Here is a 10,029-nt window from a genome sequence, read left to right as displayed (position 1 = left end):
AGAATTTCATTACTATTTACCTGGTACGCGAACCTTCTCTGTTTTTATCACTCCTATGGGTTATAGTGTCTCACTGCAAGTAATATCTCTCCAAAGAGCAACTTTATCTATAACAAGTAATTTACCTAATTGCATGCTATTGAGAGAAAAGGGTTTCATTCTCAGATGGAGCTGTAAGTTCCAAGGTTCACTGTAAAACAGAGTGAAAAAGTATCTTAACAGGGATCTATACAGTCTTTCATAGTTTGCTCTTGTTGCCTTAAATACTGTCCAGTAATTTGAGATCCTATAACAACTAGATGACATTTTGCAAAACTCCTACAAGGAGACAAACTCTTGTTCCTTTTGCTGTGATCAGTGACTGTAGCACAGCACAGCTGTTACATAGCCTAATTTCTGTCTTGGTTCTTCCATTTCAGCTTCCTTGAGATGAATATTGAAGGCTTATGACATGCTTTCTATCTAGGTTAATTATTTTGGCCTCTGGATCTACTAATTGCCATTTGTAAATTTTCCTGGTAGTAAAGGTCACAAAGATAACTTGCCCTCTATGGCTTAAATGTGTGGTACCTCTCAGGCTATGAAAGCCAGTGCAGAAGTCTGCTGATTAAATGCATTATTCTTTTAAGATTTTATCAAAAAGAAAGGATATTTTGCCTTTATAGTTCACTTCCATCTAATTTTTCATGACATCTCAAACTCAGGTTGGAAACCTGTAATTTCAGTGGGGCATAATTGAATGGTAGAAACAACTTTACATCAGATGTGAACCTGTCCCTGAGCTGTCTGGAGGGTGGTGGGATCCTTATCCTGCTTTATGGGGAGCATGGAACATGTCCAGACTGATGAAAGCTTGAAAACAAGACAGTGGTGTTTCAATGTGGCACCAGTCCGTGTTGAGGATTTGCTCCAGCTCTTGTGAAAGTCGGCCTTTGTGAGGGTCAGATTTGCTTTGCAAAGTCTTGCTTGTTTACAAACAAGGAATTCAGTGCCCCAAACCAACTTTGAGGCAAGCAGGAGCAGCTGGCAGCAGAGCATCCTCATAGAAACCTCAGGTCAACCTACTGCTTCCACCTGGCATTCCTGCTTGGCCTTTGTTCCCATGTGCTCTTCTGCCCAGGGCTGTCCCAGCTGCTGTTCTTGGGCACCACGCTGGCAGAGTCCAGCTGAGAAGGTTATGTTAACCCCAAATCCTGCAGAACAGCCAACCGGATAAGGTTCTGTAACAAAGTGGCCAGCCTGACAGATGAGTTGGGAGCAGTGGAGATTGTCTTCCTGGGCTTCAGTAAGGCCTTTGACACTGTCCCTTACAAGATCCTCACAGAGAACCAGTTGAAATATGGGCTGGATGAGCAGACAGTGAGGTAGATCAAAAACAGGCTGAACAGCCAGGCCAAGAGGCTAGTGGTCAGTGCAAAGTCTAGTTGGAGACCACTAGCCAGTGTAGTACCCCAGGGGTCAGTATTTGGTCAAGTTCTGTTTAACGTCTTTATTAGTGATCTGATGACAGGGCAGAGTGCACTTCAATAAATCTGTGATGACACAAAACTGGAGGGAGCGGCCGATGCACCAGAGGGCCTTGCAGTCATCCAGAGGGACACAGGCTGGGGAGGTGGCTGACAGGAACCTCCTGGAGTTCAGCAGGGAGAAGTGCAGAGTGCTGCACCTGAGGAGGAACAGCACCAGGACATGTTGGGGCACCCAGATGGGAGCAGCTCTGGAGAAGGCCTGGTGGGCACCAACCAGTGAGTCAGCAGCATGACCCTGCTGCTAAGACTGATGGTATTCTTGGCTGCTTTAGGCAAAACATCACCAGCAAGTCAAGATATGTGATCCTTCCCCTCTGCTTACCACTGCTGAGGCCACATTTGGAGTGCTGAGCCCAATTCTGGGTCCCCAGTATGAGAGACATGGTCATCCTGGAAAGAGTTCAGTGAAGGAGCACCAAGATGATGAAAGGCCTGGAACTCCTGTGCTGTGAGGAGAAGAGAGCTGGGTCTGTTCAGCCTGTGGACTTTTCAGCCTTGTGAAGAGGAGGCTTGGGGGAAGAGGTCTCATCAGTGGCCTTAAGTACCCAAAGGGAGGGTGCAAAGGAGACCAGCAAGGCTCCTTTCAGTGGTTCCCTGTGCCAGCACAAGAGGCAATGGGCACAAAGTGGAGTACAAGAGATTCTGTCTAAATATTTCTTACTACACAAGTGATGAAGCATTGACAGAACTTGTACAGTCTTCTTCCCTGGAGATCTCCAAAAGCTACCAGGCCTGCTATAGGCGCCCGTGCTTGAGCAGGGGTTGAACCAGATGGACTCCAGAGGTCCATACTGTGATCGTGTGTTTTGTGAGCTGTTTGGTGCATGTTTGGGTGATAATGTGCAAAAATTGATGTTTGTCCCCACCCTTTCTGCACATTGTCCCCTTCAGCTTATCCTTGCAAGGTAGTTGTGTTGTGTTTTCTCTCTGAGACAGCAGGATAGCATTACTGCTTTTCTGGAGCTCTTGGAGGATAGTTGATCAAGGTGGTGTGCTGGAGACTTACTAAGTTTAGAAAGCTCTCTAGGGCAGCTGTACTGGAGAGGACCACTACTTCCAGAGGCAGTCAGCCTAGAGTTGTGCACTCAATGATCTCCATGTTTTGCTCTGGGGTCTCTGATGGTTAGCAGCCTCTCTTGACCTTGCTTTTCCTACCAGGATTGCTGCCATTTGGCAGGAGTGTCTGTGTGAGGCACTGCTGCAAAGCCACCACACTGCCTGTAAAATGTAGCTTGAGTTAAGAACTAGGCTGCATAGTGCTTTTATATCTGTAGAAATCAAGAGGCAAGATTCAATCCATTGCATTAAATGGGAGAGTCCTGAAATGCTTACGAGGGTTTACTGAAGATAAGCAACTATTAATGCGTGTGTAGTTTTTCAAACGCTGTGTAGGTGTTTACATACTTGCACTAATGAATTAGCAGCTTGCTAATCTGTATCCCTGTGTTAGAGCTGCGTGGTACGAGTAGTGTGAATTGCTCAAGACTGCGTGGATGTGTTATTGCAGTCGTAGTGCACTGAATGTACCTCAGCCAGGCTGCTGTACTTGCAGCCCAGCGCCAAGCGTCCCCAGGTGCATCTCTGCAGGTCCAGGCCTGCAGGGGGTTATGCAGAGCGTGTGGAGGAGGAATGAGTACTGCAAACCTGTGTCCTGTTGTGCTGGAGAATGCTGGCTTCAGTGATCTCTCTAGAGTGTTTGTCTGTTAGTCCCTTTGCTGAATTGCTTTTAGCACAGAGCATGAACACAATGATTAGATGTGCCTTAGAGCAGCTTTTCTGGCAGCACATGGTGGAAGCTATGGTAGATTTATTAAAAAATGGTCCCCAAACAATATCTAGAGGCAACATCCATAATTATTCTTAAATATGTATTTGTCTGTCCTCCTTTTCTAGTACATTTCTAAAGGAGACCCTCCAACCCTATTCTCCACCTGCATGCTCCCAGTGGACATCATTTTTCCAAAACCCAACTTTTCAGCTGCTCCACCATCTCCCATCTTGATCCTGGATAGGTGAGATTCCCATTTGAAGCCAATGTTGAGGACAGCACACATGGCATACTGGACACATGACACTGCCATATGTTGTACAGCCATTACCTCTGCTCCATTTCTGCCAGATTGTGAGCTATATTCTTAGCCAGTACAGTGCCCAGGCATGATCTGTATAGCTTGGACACTACAGTAACCTTTGCCCCCAAAGATGCAGTCTCACTGCCAATACAAATAGCTTACTGCAATAATAGGTATGTTGTAAGTTTTAATTGCTCCTGTGGGCAGAGTATGGATGCTATTTCTTCATATGCTAATCTTGAATTACCTAGTGGAAAGTAGCTTTTTCATCCATAATTCTCTCTTTAAAATCAATAGCAACCAATACCGGTGTTTTAAAAAGCAATGAAGATTTTTAAGGACATTACTATGAACTGAGTTTAAGTTCTGACCTTAAAAAGTGATTCTGTTTAAGCACTGAGTTGGGTCTGAATGTTCAAAGCTGCTGAACAGCTACTGGGATCAGCATGCTGAAATGAAGCAGTGACTGTCTGTCCTGCTGTCCTCAGAAATGAATGCTGTCCCCAGAGATGAACGCTGTCCCACCTTTTCAGTTAACTCACTTCTGTATGTTGAGGAAAATGAATTTATTCTCATCCTGTGTTTCAGGCACAAGAAAGTCATGTATGGTTTAAAGGGAAGCAATCATATGGTAGAAAGTAATGGAAAAATAAGAGTTAGGTTGCGAATGAAAATGATAGGATGTTCGATTGGGCTGCCTTCTGTATGATTTGAGAAAAATCTTTGGAAGGGAGATCTGTTGATAGTTACTAAGTAAGCAGAAAATATGTTTATCTCCAAAAATCTCCTGTGGTGGGGGGAATGCTAGGGCACAGTAGCAAGTAAACTTGCAGTATTCTTATTCTTCCCTAGCTATTAACATCTGCCATTGCTAGAGACAAAATACTGGATCCTGCATCCCAATCAGCACAGCTGCCTGAACATTCTGGGTGTGCAGCTGCTAAAGCAACTGAAAGCTTCTCCTGGGGTGACAAATTCTGTGTCAGGCTGTAAGTGGTGTGGAAACAAATGAGTTCTATGATTCTGCATCTCCTGCACTTTTATTCTTGGGCTACTTTGGACCATCTTTGCTCCTTGCATTCCTTGTGGGAGGAAGCAGGTTAGCTAAAATCAAGTTGCTTTGCAGTTGAGGCTTAGCAAGTGAGGAAACACGAGAGGTTCAAGCAGGTGGAGTTGTCTCTCTTCTGTCAAAAAAAAATGCCTGCTGTGTTAGACCAAAACAGCCATTGTGTGAGGCTCATTATACTGGGAGTATCCAACCCACATCAAAATTTCACTGCAAACAGTCTCTTTGGCAGAAGACAGATAGCAGATTGTCACCCAGCAAGCTGCCAGGGCAAGTCATCCTACTAGCAGGAGGTGTTGGCAGCTCAGACTCGTGGGACCAATCCTGAAGGAACAGGAGTGAAGGGTGAGGCAGTGGGCACTACAGCTCCAGTAAATGCATACAAACGGGTTTTTGGTAAAAAATCTTATATGAGCCTGACTTTATTGTTTGCTAGTTCCTGTATCGTTTTGTGATGACACTGGTCCATCCTTTCAGGTCCATTTAAACATAAGCAAGCTTTCATTATTTTAAACCTCACATTTCTGAAAAAAAAATGATTGGTTTTGTCAGTCACTAGTTAGCCAAAAGTTGCTTTCTTAGTAGAACACTGTAATCTATTTACCCTTCTATTATATATATTAGCTCATTTGAACCTGGCTTTCATTTTTGATCAGTACATCCTGTAAGAGTCATCAAAAGCTTTTTGTTTTATGCGATCCAAGCATAAAATTAAAATTTAGAGAATCCCCCCTGTTTTCCTTAGTGGTTCCTTGCATTTTGAGAGGTAAGGGACCTATTTCTCCCTTCTTCCATCCTTCCAAGCCTCATCTACTATTAAATCTTATATTTATTTTTGGGTTCGTTGTTGTTATCTTCTTTGTATGTATGTATTGTCCAGAATTTCTGTTAAAAATCCCACGCAGCAGTGCCTTAGCCAGCCCTACAATTTCTGGAGTGAACTAGTTGATTGCATAAAGCTGCCCTTTGTTTCCTTTGTTGACCTCTTGCAGGTTTTTCTACTTTGCCTTCGTTTTTTTCCCCCTTCTTATTTCATTAAAAGAGTAGCTTTCATCTTTTGTTTTGGGAGGTGAATTCCCACATTCGCTTACGCACGCTCTTTCCTTCTGCCTTCCCTTCCAACGTGACAGAACTGGAGAACTTTTGAGAGACAAGATCTGAGACCTCCAAGCCTCGTTCCAAGCCCAGGTAGTCACCCTGCCCATGCAACTCCAAGGGAAAATGTTCTGGAAGTGCACATAGATACAGTTTTGGCAGATAACTGGTAGCCTCCCTTCTACTCACTATGAGATTTAAACCTTTTAGGGCTTTGAGATTGACTTAACCATCCATTTGAGGATGAGACTCAGGGGAGACACTGCTCCCTACAACTACCTGAAGGGAGATTATAGCAGACTGGGGGTCAGCTCCTTTGTAACTAGCAATAGGATGAGATGGAATGGCCCCCAGTTGTACAAAGGAGGTTCAGGTTGGATATTAGGAAACATTTTTTCTCAGAAAGAATAGTGAGGCATTGGAACAGACTGCCCAGGGAGGTGGTGGAGCTGCTGTCCCTGGAGGTGTTCAAGAACTGTGTAGATGTAGCACTGAGGGGCATGATTAGTGGGCATCGTGGGGATGGGCTGATGGCTGGACTCAGAGATCAGAGTGGTCTTTTCCAGCCTTAATGATTCTATGATTCTGTGGTTCTGCTCCTGCCTCCTCCCTGTGCGAGGGCAATGGTTTGCACAGGGATGTGGCAGACCACATCAAGAAGCTGAGTCTGACCAAATGCAAGCCCTTGCTTCTCCCCGAGCCCTGTCCCAGGGCTGGCTGAGCCAGCAGCAGCGTTGATGGCAGTGTTTTTTCTCCTGATGGTGGGCATACATCCGTGGGTGCTTGGAGTGCATGACTCACCTGCTCCTGTTCTGGTTTGCAAATGTGGGCATTATGCTCCTATAGTACCTGAAATGAAGAACCCTGCTTTGCCTCTCTGGGTGCTTGACTGGCATGTCCCATGGCAGCAGTGAAAAGGAACTTTTCAAACTTGGTTGTTATCTTGGTTAGACCAAGGCTTCCTTGCATCCTGAATTGACAAGCTTATAGCAAAAAGCTGCTTAACAGTCAAACTAGCGTTGCCGTAAAGGAAATATTGGTACATGTTAGTGTGTGGGAGAACAGCCAAACAGGAAAAACAAAAGCAAAGAGCCATAGTTGTCAGAAATCACAGAGCGTGCAAGCCTTGGGTACTGAAGGGGACAATCTCCGGTGACAGGCACTCTTGCATCTGCCCTTTGCACCTGTGGATCATTTGCAGAGCAGTTCTGCGTGCTAACAAGAATATGGCCGCTCCTCACCCAGCCTGCACTGAACTGACTCTCCTGCCCCAGTGCTGAGCTTTGCTTTTGAAAGTTGGTGGTGTTTTGGAGACAAAGCAAAAATTGAGGGCTGCTGCGTGATGGAGCGATATGTTGTTACTCCCCAGTTTTCTACCTGTGGGTAATTGCTGCAACAGGGCAGATGGGAGAGCTAGACTTTTGGAAAGTGGTTGTTAATACTCTGGTTGCAAAAGCAAACAGTGGCAATCCTCACCTGCAGGAAGGTTACAGGGCTGATTCCCTAAATGCCACAGCCAGGGTGAAAGTGAAGTTCCCTGAAAGGGTTTTCAGGCTACTGCGTCTGGCTGTGAGCAGCTCCCCTTCCTCAGCTTTTCCACTTTAAACCATAGCTCTTTCTCTCTTATGGGCAAATCATTTACTATAATTTAATGATCACAACCACATAAATTCCGCTTCCTTGTAGGTTAAAAAAAAGGATTAAATGTCTCAGTTTATCTTTCCACATAGGTCACATGGCCAGAGCTGGTTGTAAAATGTGGAAAAACGGGTTTGAGGTGTGCCAAGTGCCAAGTGCTGTACATTTCCCTATTCTCTCTGCCCTGCGTATTGCTCACAAAGACACCACAGAAAGACAAGGAAGTTTGCTTTCTCAGGGAGTGGATTTTTGTTTTTTAACATAATACATCATTTATTATTCTTAAATCTAATCCTTTAAGACCTCCGTGATGTTCTAGTCCAAATCTGAAAAAGAAACAACCTGAGAAAAATTCCTGCTCAGCCATACAAAAGCAAAGTTGTGGAACACAATCAGATGCCCAGCTTGTAACAAAGCCATCAGAGGGTGTACCAAGCTGCCTTGGGAGCCAGACAGGTGGGATCCTGACCTCACCAATTAATGAAAGACCCATCAGCTCTGCCCTGGGGGTGGGGGTGATGTTGGCAGGTCAGGGCTGGCCTTTGGGGATTGGGCTGGTGAGGTGTGCTGGGTTTAAGGGAGTCTGGGGCTCTGAGACCATGTGGTGTGAAAAGGACTCGATTCTTCTTGCCAATTACAAATTGCAGCAGGCTCTTTTGAATGATTCTTTTGTCCCTGTGGGGCTCTTGCATTAGACTGTAAGCTATTTAGCTTTTCTTACAAAGAGCCTTTTTCATTGGTGCTTCCAAAGAGATACTGGAATGTGTAGAAGGTGCTGTCTGACCCCAGGGGAGAGGCAGCAGGTTCATGTCTGTAACACTGGAAGCAGGTCCTGGGGCTTCGCTACTCTGGGCTCTGTGGCTGGAACTCACTGAAGCCAGGCCCAGCAGCTGGCGAGTGTTTATTCATTGCTTCTGAGTGGTAGTGATGCTTGTGAATGCTGAAGATATGCTGACACTGTGCACAGCTGAAGTCTTTGTTATTACAGGTAAAGTCTGAGCTGAAGCACTCGTAGAACAGCCCTGGTGTGGGATCCAGCCTGGTGTCTATACTCCACTGAAACCCTCATATGAGAAAAGTGGAACTAGCAGAAAAAGCATAATGCTAATTGCAGTGTGTTTAACTACTTAATGTGCAGTTTGATTGGCAGCACCTTTCTGGATGGGATATGGACACTGTTCTAGGGAAAAGCATGTGATGGGCTTTGAATGAGCCTCTGATGGTACCTATGTGTAAGAAGGAACCATTTCCTAAACTGTGATGCTCTTCATATTGCACCTTTGATGCCTTCAGTAATGATATCTGTAATGATTGTACCCCTGTTGGTGGTGTCGGTCACTTTGTGGATACGGCACCGCTCATTAACAAAGCTGTTGGAAAAACATCCCTTTTACTTTGTTGGTGAATATAATTCCTCATTTGAATTTCAGTTGCTTTGCATATGTGTATTTGGCTATTCCCATCTCCTAGAGGGAACCAGATTTTCTTTGCTGTATGTCATGTTCAGTATATTCTCCGGCAAAAGAGAAGTAAGATGTTGGGCATAGAAATAGAATGATTTTTTGCATGCATTTCTATTTTGTGGGACCATGAGGAAAAAATTGTGCTTGAGATGGAGCAGGAGGTCTCTGGGGAGGGTCGACATGAATACTGGTATGAGATCTGTTGGCAGAAATGAGACTGCCCTTCCTATGCATCTCCCTCTAGGCTCTAGGAGGAAAGAGGGATCTGTAGCCAATGCACTCATATCACTGCCCTTCTCAATGCTCAGGGGAGAGAAGCAGACAAGACAGATGAAGGTGTTTTGCTGCCCTTTGTAGATGTCACCTACTTACCCAGCCAAACTCCTGAGTTTGACAGGCCAGTGATCTAGAAAGCCCTGAATGCAGTTGGGTGCATGGGTGGGCAGCCCTGCTCTGCACACCCTCCGTGTTGGGGCAGCTTCAGTGGGGAGGGATGTGTGCCCAAACTGAGGGTGTGGAATGATTTCTGCCGTGCCACAGTCTGACGCACCCTCACCTGAGCAGCTCTTCCACAGACTGAGGCCCCAGGATGTTACCCCATCAATGAGTTTCACAGTCAGTCTGGGTGATACTTGCTGGCTGTGATGTGTCCCTCTGCATCCTGCACAAAAGCTGGTCAGCAAGAGTGTCTGGCATGAATTCAGGCTTTAAGGGAATCCTTCACTTATCCATGTGGCTGGAAAACTCTCCGGTAAGGGACAGCAACCAAAAAGTCAAAGACTGGAGGAACTAAGGATGCCCCGTGTACAAGTTTAATAAGTAATCCCTTGTTATCGCATGCCTTGTTGAGTGATTGCAAGATACCCTGGTCCATATCCTGCAGATTCGTTACAGGAGTGATAATTGCTTGTTGCAGATATTGTTTCAAAGCTTTGCAACAAAGGAACTGCTATTAAGTGTTGGCTGTTTTGATTCTGGCTGATTTAAACATGTCTCTCTCTCAGCTAGCTGGCTTGAGGTCGCTCCTATGGCTTGTGTAGGCTGTTTGCAGATTTTTTTCATGCTTCAGTGAGATCTTTTGGTTAACTGTGGCATCCCACTTCCCATAAGCAAGCAGACTGCAGGCAGCGGCCGAGCTGACACAGATCTTCAGTGACATTACAAAC

Source organism: Meleagris gallopavo, chromosome 4 (genome assembly GCF_000146605.3).
Source record: "Meleagris gallopavo isolate NT-WF06-2002-E0010 breed Aviagen turkey brand Nicholas breeding stock chromosome 4, Turkey_5.1, whole genome shotgun sequence".
Classification (NCBI taxonomy): domain Eukaryota; kingdom Metazoa; phylum Chordata; class Aves; order Galliformes; family Phasianidae; genus Meleagris; species Meleagris gallopavo.
Note: the sequence above shows the minus strand (reverse complement) of the source record.